We start from the raw sequence: 19968 nt of genomic DNA, 5'->3' as shown, positions 1-19968 counted from the left end.
CCTAAAACAGAGATCCAGAGAACATAACAGTTAAGGACTGAAACAGCTCCCAAAACAGGAATCCAGAGACCCATAACAGCTAAGGACTGGAACAGATCCTAAAACAGTGATCAAGAGACCCACAACAGCTAAGGTCTGAATCAGATCCTAAAACAGAGATCCAGAGTGCCACAACAGCTAAGGACTGAAACAAATCCTAAAACAGAGATCCAGAGACCCATAACAGCTAAGGACTGAAACAGATCCAAAAACAGAGATCCAGAGACCCATAACAGCTAAGGACTGAAATGATCCTAAAACAGAGATCCAGAGAACCATACCAGCTATGGACTGTAACAGATCCTAAAATAGAGATCCAGAAAACCATAACAGCTAAGGAGTGCAACAGATCCTAAAAGAGAGACCCAGAGACCCATAACAGCTAACAACTGAAACAGATCCTAAAACAGAGATCCAGAGAACCATAACAGATAAGGACTGAAATGATCCTAAAACCGAGATCCATAGACCCATACCAGCTATGGACTGTAACAGATCCTAAAATAGAGATCCAGAAAACCATAACAGCTAAGGAGTGAAACAGATCCTAAAAGAGAGACCCAGAGACCCATAACAGCTAAGGATTGAAACAGATCCTAAAACAGGGACCCAGAGACCCATAACAGCTAAGGATTGAAACAGATCCTAAAACAGGGACCCAGAGACCCATAACAGCTATGGACTGAAACAGATCCTAAAACAGAGAACCAGAGACCAAAAACAGCTAAGGACTGAAACAGATCCTAAAACAGAGATCCAGAGAACTATAACAGCTAAGGAGGGAAACAGATCCTGAAACAGAGACCCAGAGACCCATAACAGCTAAGGACTGAAACAGATCATAGAACAGAGATCCAGAGACCCATAACAGCTAAGGACTGAAACAGATACAAAATAAGAGATCCAGAGACCCATAACAGCTAAGGACTGAAATGATCCTAAAACAGAGATCCAGAGAACCATAGCAGCAACGGACTGAAACAGATCCCAAAACAGAGATCCAGAGACCCATAACAGCTAAGGACTGAAATGATCCTAAAACTCAGATCCATAGACCCATACCAGCTATGGACTGTAACAGATCCTAAAAAAGAGATCCAGAAAACCACAACAGCTAAGGACTGAAACAGATCCCAAAACAGGAATCCAGAGACCAATAACAGCTAAGGACTGAAATGATCCCAAAACAGAGATCCAGAGACCCATAACAGCTTAGGACTGAAACAGATCCTAAAACAGAGATCCAGAGAACCATAACAGCTAAGAAGTGAAACAGATCCTACAACAGAGACACAGAGACCATAACAGCTAAGGACTGAAACAGATCCTAAAACAGAGATCCAGAGAACCATAACAGCTAAGGAGGGAAAGAGATCATAAAACAGAGACCGATAATAGCTAAAGACTGAAACAGATCCTAAAACAGAGAACTAGAGACCAATAACAGCTAAAGAGTGAATCAGATCGAGAGACCCATAACAGCTAAGGACTGAAACAGATCCTAAAACAGAGATCCAGAGAACCATAACAGCTATTGACTGAAACAGATCCTAAAACAGAGATCCAGAGACCCATAACAGCCAAGGACTGAAACAGATCCAAAAACAGAGATCCAGAGACCCATTCCAGCTAAGGACTGAAACATATCCTAAAACAGCGATCCAGAGTCCCATAACAGCTAAGGACTGACACAGATCCTAAAACAGAGATCCAGAGAACCATAACAGCTATTAACTGAAACAGATCCTAAAACAGAGATCCAGTGACCCACAACAGCTAAGGACTGAAACAAATCCTAAATCAGAGATCCAGAGACCCATAACATCTAAGGACTGAAACAGATCCGAAAACAGAGATCCAGAGACCCATAACAACTAAGGACTGAAATGATCCTAAAACAGAGATCCAGAGAACATAACAGTTAAGGACTGAAACAGATCCCAAAACAGGAATCCAGAGACTCATAACAGCTAAGGACTGAAATGATCCCAAAACAGAGACCCAGAGACCCATAACAGCTAAGGACTGAAACAGATCCTAAAACAGAGATCCAGAGAACCATAACAGCTAAGGAGTGAAACAGATCCTAAAACAGAGACACAGAGACCCATAACAGCTAATGACTGAAACAGATCCTAAAACAGAGATCCAGAGAACCATAAAGGCTAAGGAGTGAAAGAGATCGTAAAACAGAGACCAATAACAGCTAATGACTGAAATGATCCCAAAACAGAGACCCAGAGACCCATAACAGCTAAGGACTGAAACAGATCCTAAAACAGAGATCCAGAGAACCATAACAGCTAAGGAGTGAAACAGATCCTAAAACAGAGACACAGAGACCCATAACAGCTAATGACTGAAACAGATCCTAAAACAGAGATCCAGAGAACCATAAAGGCTAAGGAGTGAAAGAGATCGTAAAACAGAGACCAATAACAGCTAATGACTGAAATGATCCCAAAACAGAGATCCAGAGACCCATAACAGCTTAGGACTGAAACAGATCCTAAAACAGAGATCCAGAGAACCATAACAGCTAAGAAGTGAAACAGATCCTAAAACAGAGACACAGAGACCCATAACAGCTAATGACTGAAACAGATCCTAAAACAGAGATCCAGAGAACCATAACAGCTAAGGAGGGAAAGAGATCATAAAACAGAGACCCATAATAGCTAAAGACTGAAACAGATCCTAAAACAGAGAACTAGAGACCAATAACAGCTAAAGAGTGAATCAGATCGAGAGACCCATAACAGCTAAGGACTGAAACAGATCCTAAAACAGAGATCCAGAGAACCATAACAGCTATTGACTGAAACAGATCCTAAAACAGAGATCCAGAGACCCATAACAGCCAAGGACTGAAACAGATCCAAAAACAGAGATCCAGAGACCCATTCCAGCTAAGGACTGAAACATATCCTAAAACAGCGATCCAGAGTCCCATAACAGCTAAGGACTGACACAGATCCTAAAACAGAGATCCAGAGAACCATAACAGCTATTGACTGAAACAGATCCTAAATCAGAGATCCAGAGACCCATAACAACTAAGGACTGAAATGATCCTAAAACAGAGATCCAGAGAACATAACAGTTAAGGACTGAAACAGATCCCAAAACAGGAATCCAGAGACCCATAACAGCTAAGGACTGAAATGATCCCAAAACAGAGACCCAGAGACCCATAACAGCTAAGGACTGAAACAGATCCTAAAACAGAGATCCAGAGAACCATAACAGCTAAGGAGTGAAACAGATCCTAAAACAGAGACACAGAGACCCATAACAGCTAATGACTGAAACAGATCCTAAAACAGAGATCCAGAGAACCATAAAGGCTAAGGAGTGAAAGAGATCGTAAAACAGAGACCAATAACAGCTAATGACTGAAATGATCCTAAAACAGAGATCCAGAGAACATAACAGTTAAGGACTGAAACAGCTCCCAAAACAGGAATCCAGAGACCCATAACAGCTAAGGACTGAAACAGATCCAAAAACAGAGATCCAGAGACCCATAACAGCTAAGGACTGAAATGATCCTAAAACAGAGATCCAGAGAACCATACCAGCTATGGACTGTAACAGATCCTAAAATAGAGATCCAGAAAACCATAACAGCTAAGGAGTGAAACAGATCCTAAAAGAGAGACCCAGAGACCCACAACAGCTAACAACTGAAACAGATCCTAAAACAGAGATCCAGAGAACTATAACAGATAAGGACTGAAATGATCCTAAAACCGAGATCCATAGACCCATACCAGCTATGGACTGTAACAGATCCTAAAATAGAGATCCAGAAAACCATAACAGCTAAGGAGTGAAACAGATCCTAAAAGAGAGACCCATAACAGCTAACAACTGAAATAGATCCTAAAACAGAGATCCATAGAACCATAACAGCTAAGGAGTGAAACAGATCCTAAAACAGGGACCCAGAGACCCATAATAGCTATGGACTGAAACAGATCCTAAAACAGAGAACCAGAGACCAAAAACAGCTAAGGACTGAAACAGATCCTAAAACAGAGATCCAGAGAACTAGCTAAGGAGTGAAACAGATCCTAAAACAGAGACCCAGAGACCCATAACAGCTAAGGTATCAAACAGATCATAGAACAGAGATCCAGAGACCCATAACAGCTAAGGACTGAAACAGATCCTAAAACAGAGATCCAGAGACGCATAACAGCTAAGGACTGAAACAGATCCTAAAAGAGAGATCCAGAGACCCATTCCAGCTAAGGACAGAAACATATCCTAAAACAGAGATCCAGAGACCCATAACAGCTAAGGACTGAAACAGACCGAAAACTGAGATCCAGAGACCCATAACATCTAAGGACTGAAATTATCCTAAAACAGAGATCCAGAGAAAATAACAGTTTGGGACTGAAACAGATCCCAAAACAGGAATCCAGAGACCCATAACAGCTAAGGACTGAAATGATCCCAACACAGAGATCCAGAGACCCATAACAGCTAAGGACTGAAACAGATCCTAAAACAGAGATCCAGAGACCCATAACAGCTAAGGACTGAAACAGATCCTAAAACAGAGGTCCAGAGAACCATAACAGCTAAGGAGTGAAACAGATCCTAAAACAGAGACACAGAGACCCATAACAGCTAATAACTGAAACTGATCTGAAAACAGAGATCCAGAGACCCATAACAGCTAAGGACTGAAACAGATCCAGAATAAGAGATCCAGAGACCCATAACAGCTAAGGACTGAAATTATCCTAAAACAGAGATCCAGAGAACCATAGCAGCAACGGACTGAAACAGATCCCAAAACAGAGATCCAGAGATCCATAACAGCTAAGGACTGAAATGATCCTAAAACTGAGATCCATAGACCCATACCAGCTATGGACTGTAGCAGATCCTAAAATAGAGATCCAGAAAACCACAACTGCTAAGGACTGAAACAGATCCCAAAACAGGAATCCAGAGACCAATAACAGCTAAGGACTGAAATGATCCCAAAACAGAGATCCAGAGACCCATAACAGCTTAGGACTGAAACAGATCCTAAAACAGAGATCCAGAGAACCATAACAGCTAAGAAGTGAAACAGATCCTAAAACAGAGACACAGCGACCCATAACAGCTAATGACTGAAACAGATCCTAAAACAGAGATCCAGAGAACCATAACAGCTAAGGAGGGAAAGAGATCATAAAACAGAGACCCATAATAGCTAAAGACTGAAACAGATCCTAAAACAGAGAACTAGAGACCAATAACAGCTAAAGAGTGAATCAGATCGAGAGACCCATAACAGCTAAGGACTGAAACAGATCCTAAAACAGAGATCCAGAGAACCATAACAGCTATTGACTGAAACAGATCCTAAAACAGAGATCCAGAGACCCATAACAGCCAATGACTGGAACAGATCCAAAAACAGAGATCCAGAGACCCATTCCAGCTAAGGACTGAAACATATCCTAAAACAGCGATCCAGAGTCCCATAACAGCTAAGGACTGACACAGATCCTAAAACAGAGATCCAGAGAACCATAACAGCTATTGACTGAAACAGATCCTAAACAGAGATCCAGTGACCCACAACAGCTAAGGACTGAAACAGATCCTAAATCAGAGATCCAGAGACCCATAACATCTAAGGACTGAAACAGATCCGAAAACAGAGATCCAGAGACCCATAACATCTAAGGACTGAAATGATCCTAAAACAGAGATCCAGAGAACATAACAGTTAAGGACTGAAACAGATCCCAAACCAGGAATACAGAGACCCATAACAGCTAAGGACTGAAATGATCCCAAAACAGAGATCCAGAGACCCATAACAGCTAAGGACTGAAACAGATCCTAAAACAGAGATCCAGAGAACCATAACAGCTAAGGAGTGAAACAGATCCTAAAACAGAGACTCAGAGACCCATAACAGCTAATGACTGAAACAGATCCTAAAACAGAGATCCAGAGAACCATAACAGCTAAGGAGTGAAAGAGATTATAAAACAGAGACCCATAACAGCTAAAGACTGAAATTATCCTAAAACAGAGATCCAGAGAACATAACAGTTAAGGACTGAAACAGCTCCCAAAACAGGAATCCAGAGACCCATAACAGCTAAGGACTGGAACAGATCCTAAAACAGTGATCAAGAGACCCACAACAGCTAAGGACTGAATCAGATCCTAAAACAGAGATCCAGAGTGCCACAACAGCTAAGGACTGAAACAAATCCTAAAACAGAGATCCAGAGACCCATAACAGCTGAGGACTGAAACAGATCTGAAAACAGAGATCCAGAGACCCATAACAGCTGAGGACTGAAACAGATCTGAAAACAGAGATCCAGAGACCCATAACAGCTAAGGACTGAAACAGATCCAAAAACAGAGATCCAGAGACCCATAACAGCTAAGGACTGAAATGATCCTAAAACAGAGATCCAGAGAACCATACCAGCTATGGACTGTAACAGATCCTAAAATAGAGATCCAGAAAACCATAACAGCTAAGGAGTGCAACAGATCCTAAAAGAGAGACCCAGAGACCCATAACAGCTAACAACTGAAACAGATCCTAAAACAGAGATCCAGAGAACCATAACAGATAAGGACTGAAATGATCCTAAAACCGAGATCCATAGACCCATACCAGCTATGGACTGTAACAGATCCTAAAATAGAGATCCAGAAAACCATAACAGCTAAGGAGTGAAACAGATCCTAAAAGAGAGACCCAGAGACCCATAACAGCTAAGGATTGAAACAGATCCTAAAACAGGGACCCAGAGACCCATAACAGCTAAGGATTGAAACAGATCCTAAAACAGGGACCCAGAGACCCATAACAGCTATGGACTGAAACAGATCCTAAAACAGAGAACCAGAGACCAAAAACAGCTAAGGACTGAAACAGATCCTAAAACAGAGATCCAGAGAACTATAACAGCTAAGGAGGGAAACAGATCCTGAAACAGAGACCCAGAGACCCATAACAGCTAAGGACTGAAACAGATCATAGAACAGAGATCCAGAGACCCATAACAGCTAAGGACTGAAACAGATACAAAATAAGAGATCCAGAGACCCATAACAGCTAAGGACTGAAATGATCCTAAAACAGAGATCCAGAGAACCATAGCAGCAACGGACTGAAACAGATCCCAAAACAGAGATCCAGAGACCCATAACAGCTAAGGACTGAAATGATCCTAAAACTCAGATCCATAGACCCATACCAGCTATGGACTGTAACAGATCCTAAAAAAGAGATCCAGAAAACCACAACAGCTAAGGACTGAAACAGATCCCAAAACAGGAATCCAGAGACCAATAACAGCTAAGGACTGAAATGATCCCAAAACAGAGATCCAGAGACCCATAACAGCTTAGGACTGAAACAGATCCTAAAACAGAGATCCAGAGAACCATAACAGCTAAGAAGTGAAACAGATCCTAAAACAGAGACACAGAGACCCATAACAGCTAAGGACTGAAACAGATCCTAAAACAGAGATCCAGAGAACCATAACAGCTAAGGAGGGAAAGAGATCATAAAACAGAGACCGATAATAGCTAAAGACTGAAACAGATCCTAAAACAGAGAACTAGAGACCAATAACAGCTAAAGAGTGAATCAGATCGAGAGACCCATAACAGCTAAGGACTGAAACAGATCCTAAAACAGAGATCCAGAGAACCATAACAGCTATTGACTGAAACAGATCCTAAAACAGAGATCCAGAGACCCATAACAGCCAAGGACTGAAACAGATCCAAAAACAGAGATCCAGAGACCCATTCCAGCTAAGGACTGAAACATATCCTAAAACAGCGATCCAGAGTCCCATAACAGCTAAGGACTGACACAGATCCTAAAACAGAGATCCAGAGAACCATAACAGCTATTAACTGAAACAGATCCTAAAACAGAGATCCAGTGACCCACAACAGCTAAGGACTGAAACAAATCCTAAATCAGAGATCCAGAGACCCATAACATCTAAGGACTGAAACAGATCCGAAAACAGAGATCCAGAGACCCATAACAACTAAGGACTGAAATGATCCTAAAACAGAGATCCAGAGAACATAACAGTTAAGGACTGAAACAGATCCCAAAACAGGAATCCAGAGACTCATAACAGCTAAGGACTGAAATGATCCCAAAACAGAGACCCAGAGACCCATAACAGCTAAGGACTGAAACAGATCCTAAAACAGAGATCCAGAGAACCATAACAGCTAAGGAGTGAAACAGATCCTAAAACAGAGACACAGAGACCCATAACAGCTAATGACTGAAACAGATCCTAAAACAGAGATCCAGAGAACCATAAAGGCTAAGGAGTGAAAGAGATCGTAAAACAGAGACCAATAACAGCTAATGACTGAAATGATCCTTAAACAGAGATCCAGAGAACATAACAGTTAAGGACTGAAACAGCTCCCAAAACAGGAATCCAGAGACCCATAACAGCTAAGGACTGAAACAGATTCTAAAACAGTGACCAAGAGACCCACAACAGCTAAGGACTGGAACAGATCCTAAAACAGAGATCCAGAGTGCCACAACAGCTAAGGACTGAAACAGATCCTAAAACAGAGATCCAGAGACCCATAACAGCTAAGGACTGAAATGATCCTAAAACAGAGATCCAGAGAACCATACCAGCTATGGACTGTAACAGATCCTAAAATAGAGATCCAGAAAACCATAACAGCTAAGGAGTGAAACAGATCCTAAAAGAGAAACCCAGAGACCCACAATAGCTAACAACTGAAACAGATCCTAAAACAGAGATCCAGAGAACCATAACAGATAAGGACTAAAATGATCCTAAAACCGAGATCCATAGACCCATACCAGCTATGGACTGTAACAGATCCTAAAATAGAGATCCAGAAAACCATAACAGCTAAGGAGTGAAACAGATCCTAAAAGAGAGACCCATAACAGCTAACAACTGAAATAGATCCTAAAACCGAGATCCATAGAACCATAACAGCTAAGGAGTGAAACAGATCCTAAAACAGGGACCCAGAGACCCATAACAGCTATGGACTGAAACAGATCCTAAAACAGAGAACCAGAGACCAAAAACAGCTAAGGACTGAAACAGATCCTAAAACAGAGATCCAGAGAACTATAACAGCTAAGGAGTGAAACAGATCCTAAAACAGAGACCCAGAGACCCATAACAGCTAAGGTATCAAACAGATCATAGAACAGAGATCCAGAGACCCATAACAGCTAAGGACTGAAACAGATCCTAAAACAGAGATCCAGAGACGGATAAAAGCTAAGGACTGAAACAGATCCTAAAAGAGAGATCCAGAGACCCATAACAGCTAAGGACTGAAATGATCCTAAAACAGAGATCCAGAGAACCATACCAGCTATGGACTGTAACAGATCCTAAAATAGAGATCCAGAAAACCATAACAGCTAAGGAGTGCAACAGATCCTAAAAGAGAGACCCAGAGACCCATAACAGCTAACAACTGAAACAGATCCTAAAACAGAGATCCAGAGAACCATAACAGATAAGGACTGAAATGATCCTAAAACCGAGATCCATAGACCCATACCAGCTATGGACTGTAACAGATCCTAAAATAGAGATCCAGAAAACCATAACAGCTAAGGAGTGAAACAGATCCTAAAAGAGAGACCCAGAGACCCATAACAGCTAAGGATTGAAACAGATCCTAAAACAGGGACCCAGAGACCCATAACAGCTAAGGATTGAAACAGATCCTAAAACAGGGACCCAGAGACCCATAACAGCTATGGACTGAAACAGATCCTAAAACAGAGAACCAGAGACCAAAAACAGCTAAGGACTGAAACAGATCCTAAAACAGAGATCCAGAGAACTATAACAGCTAAGGAGGGAAACAGATCCTGAAACAGAGACCCAGAGACCCATAACAGCTAAGGACTGAAACAGATCATAGAACAGAGATCCAGAGACCCATAACAGCTAAGGACTGAAACAGATACAAAATAAGAGATCCAGAGACCCATAACAGCTAAGGACTGAAATGATCCTAAAACAGAGATCCAGAGAACCATAGCAGCAACGGACTGAAACAGATCCCAAAACAGAGATCCAGAGACCCATAACAGCTAAGGACTGAAATGATCCTAAAACTCAGATCCATAGACCCATACCAGCTATGGACTGTAACAGATCCTAAAAAAGAGATCCAGAAAACCACAACAGCTAAGGACTGAAACAGATCCCAAAACAGGAATCCAGAGACCAATAACAGCTAAGGACTGAAATGATCCCAAAACAGAGATCCAGAGACCCATAACAGCTTAGGACTGAAACAGATCCTAAAACAGAGATCCAGAGAACCATAACAGCTAAGAAGTGAAACAGATCCTAAAACAGAGACACAGAGACCCATAACAGCTAAGGACTGAAACAGATCCTAAAACAGAGATCCAGAGAACCATAACAGCTAAGGAGGGAAAGAGATCATAAAACAGAGACCGATAATAGCTAAAGACTGAAACAGATCCTAAAACAGAGAACTAGAGACCAATAACAGCTAAAGAGTGAATCAGATCGAGAGACCCATAACAGCTAAGGACTGAAACAGATCCTAAAACAGAGATCCAGAGAACCATAACAGCTATTGACTGAAACAGATCCTAAAACAGAGATCCAGAGACCCATAACAGCCAAGGACTGAAACAGATCCAAAAACAGAGATCCAGAGACCCATTCCAGCTAAGGACTGAAACATATCCTAAAACAGCGATCCAGAGTCCCATAACAGCTAAGGACTGACACAGATCCTAAAACAGAGATCCAGAGAACCATAACAGCTATTAACTGAAACAGATCCTAAAACAGAGATCCAGTGACCCACAACAGCTAAGGACTGAAACAAATCCTAAATCAGAGATCCAGAGACCCATAACATCTAAGGACTGAAACAGATCCGAAAACAGAGATCCAGAGACCCATAACAACTAAGGACTGAAATGATCCTAAAACAGAGATCCAGAGAACATAACAGTTAAGGACTGAAACAGATCCCAAAACAGGAATCCAGAGACTCATAACAGCTAAGGACTGAAATGATCCCAAAACAGAGACCCAGAGACCCATAACAGCTAAGGACTGAAACAGATCCTAAAACAGAGATCCAGAGAACCATAACAGCTAAGGAGTGAAACAGATCCTAAAACAGAGACACAGAGACCCATAACAGCTAATGACTGAAACAGATCCTAAAACAGAGATCCAGAGAACCATAAAGGCTAAGGAGTGAAAGAGATCGTAAAACAGAGACCAATAACAGCTAATGACTGAAATGATCCTAAAACAGAGATCCAGAGAACATAACAGTTAAGGACTGAAACAGCTCCCAAAACAGGAATCCAGAGACCCATAACAGCTAAGGACTGAAACAGATTCTAAAACAGTGACCAAGAGACCCACAACAGCTAAGGACTGGAACAGATCCTAAAACAGAGATCCAGAGTGCCACAACAGCTAAGGACTGAAACAGATCCTAAAACAGAGATCCAGAGACCCATAACAGCTAAGGACTGAAATGATCCTAAAACAGAGATCCAGAGAACCATACCAGCTATGGACTGTAACAGATCCTAAAATAGAGATCCAGAAAACCATAACAGCTAAGGAGTGAAACAGATCCTAAAAGAGAAACCCAGAGACCCACAATAGCTAACAACTGAAACAGATCCTAAAACAGAGATCCAGAGAACCATAACAGATAAGGACTAAAATGATCCTAAAACCGAGATCCATAGACCCATACCAGCTATGGACTGTAACAGATCCTAAAATAGAGATCCAGAAAACCATAACAGCTAAGGAGTGAAACAGATCCTAAAAGAGAGACCCATAACAGCTAACAACTGAAATAGATCCTAAAACCAAGATCCATAGAACCATAACAGCTAAGGAGTGAAACAGATCCTAAAACAGGGACCCAGAGACCCATAACAGCTATGGACTGAAACAGATCCTAAAACAGAGATCCAGAGAACTATAACAGCTAAGGAGTGAAACAGATCCTAAAACAGAGATCCAGAGAACTATAACAGCTAAGGAGTGAAACAGATCCTAAAACAGAGACCCAGAGACCCATAACAGCTAAGGTATCAAACAGATCATAGAACAGAGATCCAGAGACCCATAACAGCTAAGGACTGAAACAGATCCTAAAACAGAGATCCAGAGACGGATAAAAGCTAAGGACTGAAACAGATCCTAAAAGAGAGATCCAGAGACCCATACCAGCTAAGGACTGAAACATATCCTAAAACAGAGATGCAGAGACCCATAACAGCTAAGGACTGAAACAGACCGAAAACTGAGATCCAGAGACCCATAACATCTAAGGACTGAAATTATCCTAAAACAGAGATCCAGAGAACATAACAGTTTGGGACTGAAACAGATCCCAAAATAGGAATCCAGAGACCCATAACAGCTAAGGACTGAAATGATCCCAACACAGAGATCCAGAGACCCATAACAGCTAAGGACTGAAACAGATCCTAAAACAGAGGTCCAGAGAACCATAACAGCTAAGGAGTGAAACAGATCCTAAAACAGAGACACAGAGACCCATAACAGCTAATAACTGAAACAGATTCTAAAACAGAGATTCAGAGAACCATAACAGCTAAGGAGTGAAACAGATCCTAAAACAGAGACTCATAATAGCTAGGGACTGAAACAGATACTAAAACAGAGATCCGGAGACCCATAACAGCTGAGGACTGAAACTGATCTGAAAACAGAGATCCAGAGACCCATAACAGCTAAGGACTGAAACAGATCCAGAATAAGAGATCCAGAGACCCATAACAGGTAAGGACTGAAATGATCATAAAACAGAGATCCAGAGAACCATAGCAGCAACGGACTGAAACAGATCCCAAAACAGGAATCCAGAGACCCATAACAGCTAAGGACTGAAATGATCCCAACACAGAGATCCAGAGACCCATAACAGCTAAGGACTGAAACAGATTCTAAAACAGAGGTCCAGAGAACCATAACAGCTAAGGAGTGAAACAGATCCTAAAACAGAGACACAGAGACCCATAACACCTAATAACTGAAACAGACTCTAAAACAGAGATTCAGAGACCCATAACAGCTATGGACTGAAACAGATCCTAAAACAGAGAACCAGAGACCAAAATCAGGTAAGGCGTGAATCCGATCCTAAAACAGAGATCCAGAGACCCATAACAGCTAAGGACTGAAATGATCCTAAAACCGAGATCCATAGACCCATAACAGCTATGGACTGAAAGAGATCCTAAAACAGAGATCCAGAGAACCATAACAGCTAAGGAGGGAAACAGATCCCAAAACAGAGATCCAGAGACCCATAACAGCTAAGGACTGAAATGATCCTAAAACCGAGATCCATAGACCCATACCAGCTATGGACGTTAACAGATCCTAAAATAGAGATCCAGAAAACCATAACAGCTAAGGAGTGAAACAGATCCTAAAAGAGAGACCCAGAGACCCATAACAGCTAACGACTAAAACAGATCCTAAAACAGAGAACCAGAGACCAAAAACTAAGGAGTGAATCCGATCCTAAAACAGAGATCCAGAGACCCATAAAAGTTAAGGACTGAAAGAGATCCTAAAACAGAGATCCAGAGAACCATAACAGCTAAGGAGTGAAACAGATCCTAAAACAGAGACCCAGAGACCCATAACAGCTAAGGGCTGAAACAGATCGTAGAACAGAGATCCAGAGACCCATAACAGCTAAGGACTGAAACAGATCCTAAAACTTAGATCCAGAGACCCATAACAGCTAAGGACTGAAACATATCCTAAAACAGAGATCCAGAGACCCATAACATCTAAGGACTGAAACAGATCCGAAAACAGAGATCCAGAGACCCATAACATCTAAGGACTGAAATGATCCTAAAACAGAGATCCAGAGAACATAACAGTTAAGGACTGAAACAGATCCCAAAACAGGAATCCAGAGACCCATAACAGCTAAGGACTGAAATGATCCCAAAACAGAGATCCAGAGACCCATAACAGCTAAGGACTGAAACAGATCCTAAAACAGAGATCCCGAGAACCATAACAGCTAAGGAGTGAAACAGATCCTAAAACAGAGACCCAGAGACCCATAACAGCTAATGACTGAAACAGATCCTAAAACAGAGATCCAGAGAACCATAACAGCTAAGGAGTGAAAGAGATCGTAAAACAGAGACCAATAACAGCTAATGACTGAAATGATCCTAAAACAGAGATCCAGAGAACATAACAGTTAAGGACTGAAACAGCTCCCAAAACAGGAATCCAGAGACCCATAACAGCTAAGGACTGAAACAGATTCTAAAACAGTGATCAAGAGACCCACAACTGCTAAGGACTGAAACAGATCCTAAAACAGAGATCCAGAGTGCCACAACAGCTAAGGACTGAAACAGATCCTAAAACAGAGATCCATAGACCCATAACAGCTGAGGACTGAAACAGATCTGAAAACAGAGATCCAGAGACCCATAACAGCTAAGGACTGAAACAGATCCAAAAACAGAGATCCAGAGACCCATAACATCTAAGGACTGAAATGATCCTAAAACAGAGATCCAGAGAACCATACCAGCTATGGACTGTAACAGATCCTAAAATAGAGATCCAGAAAACCATAACAGCTAAGGAGTGAAACAGATCCTAAAAGAGAGACCCAGAGACCCACAACAGCTAACAACTGAAACAGATCCTAAAACAGAGATCCAGAGAACCATAACAGATAAGGACTGAAATGATCCTAAAACCGAGATCCATAGACCCATACCAGCTATGGACTGTAACAGATCCTAAAATAGAGATCCAGAAAACCATAACAGCTAAGGAGTGAAACATATCCTAAAAAAGAGACCCAGAGACCCATAACAGCTAACAACTGAAATAGATCCTAAAACAGAGATCCATAGAACCATAACAGCTAAGGAGTGAGACAGATCCTAAAACAGGGACCCAGAGACCCATAACAGCTATGGACTGAAACAGATCCTAAAACAGAGAACCAGAGACCAAAAACAGCTAAGGACTGAAACAGATCCTAAAACAGAGATCCAAAGAACTATAACAGCTAAGGAGTGAAACAGATCCTAAAACAGAGACCCAGAGACCCATAACAGCTAAGGTCTCAAACAGATCAAAGAACAGAGATCCAGAGACCCATAACAGCTAAGGACTGAAACAGATCCTAAAACAGAGATCCAGAGACCCATAAAAGGTAAGGACTGAAACAGATCCTAAAAGAGAAATCCAGAGACCCATACCAGCTAAGGACTGAAACATATCCTAAAACTGAGATCCAGAGACCCATAACATCTAAGGACTGAAATTATCCTAAAACAGAGATCCAGAGAACATAACTGTTCGGGATTGAAACAGATCGCAAAACAGGAATCCAGAGACCCATAACAGCTAAGGACTGAAATGATCCCAACACAGAGATCCAGAGACCCATAACAGCTAAGGACTGAAACAGATCCTAAAACAGAGGTCCAGAGAACCATAACAGCTAAGGAGTGAAACAGATCCTAAAACAGAGACACAGAGACCCATAACAGCTAATAACTGAAACAGACTCTAAAACAGAGATTCAGAGAACCATAACAGCTAAGGAGTGAAACAGATCCTAAAACAGAGACTCATAATAGCTAGGGACTGAAACAGATACTAAAACAGTGATCCGGAGACCCATAACAGCTGAGGACTGAAACAGATCATAGAACAGAGATCCAGAGACCCATAACAGCTAAGGACTGAAACAGATACAAAATAAGAGATCCAGAGACCCATAACAGCTAAGGACTGAAATGATCCTAAAACAGAGATCCAGAGAACCATAGCAGCAATGGACTGAAACAGATCCCAAAACAGAGATCCAGAGACCCATAACAGCTAAGGACTGAAATGATCCTAAAACTCAGATCCATAGACCCATACCAGCTATGGACTGTAACAGATCCTAAAATAGAGATCCAGAAAACCACAACAGCTAAGGACTGAAACAGATCCCAAAACAGGAATCCAGAGACCAATAACAGCTAAGGACTGAAATGATCCCAAAACAGAGATCCAGAGACCCATAACAGCTTAGGACTGAAACAGATCCTAAAACAGAGATCCAGAGAACCATAACAGCTAAGAAGTGAAACAGATCCTAAAACAGAGACACAGAGACCCATAACAGCTAATGACTGAAACAGATCCTAAAACAGAGATCCAGAGAACCATAACAGCTAAGGAGGGAAAGAGATCATGAAACAGAGACCCATAATAGCTAAGGACTGAAACAGATCCTAAAACAGAGATCCAGAGAACCATAACAGCTATTGACTGAAACAGATCCTAAAACAGAGATCCAGAGACCCATAACAGCCAAGGACTGAAACAGATCCAAAAACAGAGATCCAGAGACCCATTCCAGCTAAGGACTGAAACATATCCTAAAACAGCGATCCAGAGTCCCATAACAGCTAAGGACTGACACAGATCCTAAAACAGAGATCCAGAGAACCATAACAGCTATTGACTGAAACAGATCCTAAATCAGAGATCCAGAGACCCATAACAACTAAGGACTGAAATGATCCTAAAACAGAGATCCAGAGAACATAACAGTTAAGGACTGAAACAGATCCCAAAACAGGAATCCAGAGACCCATAACAGCTAAGGACTGAAATGATCCCAAAACAGAGACCCAGAGACCCATAACAGCTAAGGACTGAAACAGATCCTAAAACAGAGATCCAGAGACACATAACAGCTAAGGAGTGAAACAGATCCTAAAACAGAGACACAGAGACCCATAACAGCTAATGACTGAAACAGATCCTAAAACAGAGATCCAGAGAACCATAAAGGCTAAGGAGTGAAAGAGATCGTAAAACAGAGACCAATAACAGCTAATGACTGAAATGATCCTAAAACAGAGATCCAGAGAACATAACAGTTAAGGACTGAAACAGTTCCCAAAACAGGAATCCAGAGACCCATAACAGCTAAGGACTGAAACAGATTCTAAAACAGTGACCAAGAGACCCACAACAGCTAAGGACTGAAACAGATCCTAAAACAGAGATCCAGAGTGCCACAACAGCTAAGGACTGAAACAGATCCTAAAACAGAGATCCAGAGACCCATAACAGCTGAGGACTGAAACAGATCTGAAAACAGAGATCCAGAGACCCATAACAGCTAAGGACTGAAACAGATCCAAAAACAGAGATCCAGAGACCCATAACAGCTAAGGACTGAAATGATCCTAAAACAGAGATCCAGAGAACCATACCAGCTATGGACTGTAACAGATCCTAAAATAGAGATCCAGAAAACCATAACAGCTAAGGAGTGAAACAGATCCTAAAAGAGAGACCCAGAGACCCACAACAGCTAACAACTGAAACAGATCCTAAAACAGAGATCCAGAGAACTATAACAGATAAGGACTGAAATGATCCTAAAACCGAGATCCATAGACCCATACCAGCTATGGACTGTAACAGATCCTAAAATAGAGATCCAGAAAACCATAACAGCTAAGGAGTGAAACAGATCCTAAAAGAGAGACCCATAACAGCTAACAACTGAAATAGATCCTAAAACAGAGATCCATAGAACCATAACAGCTAAGGAGTGAAACAGATCCTAAAACAGGGACCCAGAGACCCATAACAGCTATGGACTGAAACAGATCCTAAAACAGAGAACCAGAGACCAAAAACAGCTAAGGACTGAAACAGATCCTAAAACAGAGATCCAGAGAACTATAACAGCTAAGGAGTGAAACAGATCCTAAAACAGAGACCCAGAGACCCATAACAGCTAAGGTATCAAACAGATCATAGAACAGAGATCCAGAGACCCATAACAGCTAAGGACTGAAACAGATCCTAAAACAGAGATCCAGAGACGCATAACAGCTAAGGACTGAAACAGATCCTAAAAGAGAGATCCAGAGACCCATACCAGCTAAGGACAGAAACATATCCTAAAACAGAGATCCAGAGACCCATAACAGCTAAGGACTGAAACAGACCGAAAACTGAGATCCAGAGACCCATAACATCTAAGGACTGAAATTATCCTAAAACAGAGATCCAGAGAACATAACAGTTTGGGACTGAAACAGATCCCAAAACAGGAATCCAGAGACCCATAACAGCTAAGGACTGAAATGATCCCAACACAGAGATCCAGAGACCCATAACAGCTAAGGACTGAAACAGATCCTAAAACAGAGGTCCAGAGAACCATAACAGCTAAGGAGTGAAACAGATCCTAAAACAGAGACACAGAGACCCATAACAGCTAATAACTGAAACAGATTCTAAAACAGAGATTCAGAGAACCATAACAGCTAAGGAGTGAAACAGATCCTAAAACAGAGACTCATAATAGCTAGGGACTGAAACAGATACTAAAACAGAGATCCGGAGACCCATAACAGCTGAGGACTGAAACTGATCTGAAAACAGAGATCCAGAGACCCATAACAGCTAAGGACTGAAACAGATCCAGAATAAGAGATCCAGAGACCCATAACAGCTAAGGACTGAAATGATCCTAAAACAGAGATCCAGAGAACCATAGCAGCAACGGACTGAAACAGATCCCAAAACAGAGATCCAGAGACCCATAACAGCTAAGGACTGAAATGATCCTAAAACTGAGATCCATAGACCCATACCAGCTATGGACTGTAGCAGATCCTAAAATAGAGATCCAGAAAACCACAACAGCTAAGGACTGAAACAGATCCCAAAACAGGAATCCAGAGACCAATAACAGCTAAGGACTGAAATGATCCCAAAACAGAGATCCAGAGACCCATAACAGCTAACAACTGAAATAGATCCTAAAACAGAGATCCATAGAACCATAACAGCTAAGGAGTGAGACAGATCCTAAAACAGGGACCCAGAGACCCATAACAGCTATGGACTGAAACAGATCCTAAAACAGAGAACCAGAGACCAAAAACAGCTAAGGACTGAAACAGATCCTAAAACAGAGATCCAGAGAACTATAACAGCTAAGGAGTGAAACAGATCCTAAAACAGAGACCCAGAGACCCATAACAGCTAAGGTCTCAAACAGATCAAAGAACAGAGATCCAGAGACCCATAACAGCTAAGGACTGAAACAGATCCTAAAACAGAGATCCAGAGACGCATAAAAGCTAAGGACTGAAACAGATCCTAAAAGAGAAATCCAGAGACCCATACCAGCTAAGGACTGAAACATATCCTAAAACTGAGATCCAGAGACCCATAACATCTAAGGACTGAAATTATCCTAAAACAGAGATCCAGAGAACATAACTGTTCGGGATTGAAACAGATCGCAAAACAGGAATCCAGAGACCCATAACAGCTAAGGACTGAAATGATCCCAACACAGAGATCCAGAGACCCATAACAGCTAAGGACTGAAACAGATCCTAAAACAGAGGTCCAGAGAACCATAACAGCTAAGGAGTGAAACAGATCCTAAAACAGAGACACAGAGACCCATAACAGCTAATAACTGAAACAGACTCTAAAACAGAGATTCAGAGAACCATAACAGCTAAGCAGTGAAACAGATCCTAAAACAGAGACTCATAATAGCTAGGGACTGAAACAGATACTAAAACAGAGATCCGGAGACCCATAACAGCTGAGGACTGAAACAGATCTGAAAACAGAGATCCAGAGACCCATAACAGCTAAGGACTGAAACAGATCCAAAATAAGAGATCCAGAGACCCATAACAGCTAAGGACTGAAATGATCCTAAAACAGAGATCCAGAGAACCATAGCAGCAACGGACTGAAACAGAGATCCAGAGACCCATAACAGCTAAGGACTGAA

The sequence above is a fragment of the Ambystoma mexicanum genome, chromosome 3q, assembly GCF_040938575.1.
Source record: "Ambystoma mexicanum isolate Mex_15411 chromosome 3q, UKY_AmexF1_1, whole genome shotgun sequence".
In the NCBI taxonomy this organism is placed as follows: Eukaryota; Metazoa; Chordata; class Amphibia; order Caudata; family Ambystomatidae; genus Ambystoma; species Ambystoma mexicanum.
Note: the sequence above shows the minus strand (reverse complement) of the source record.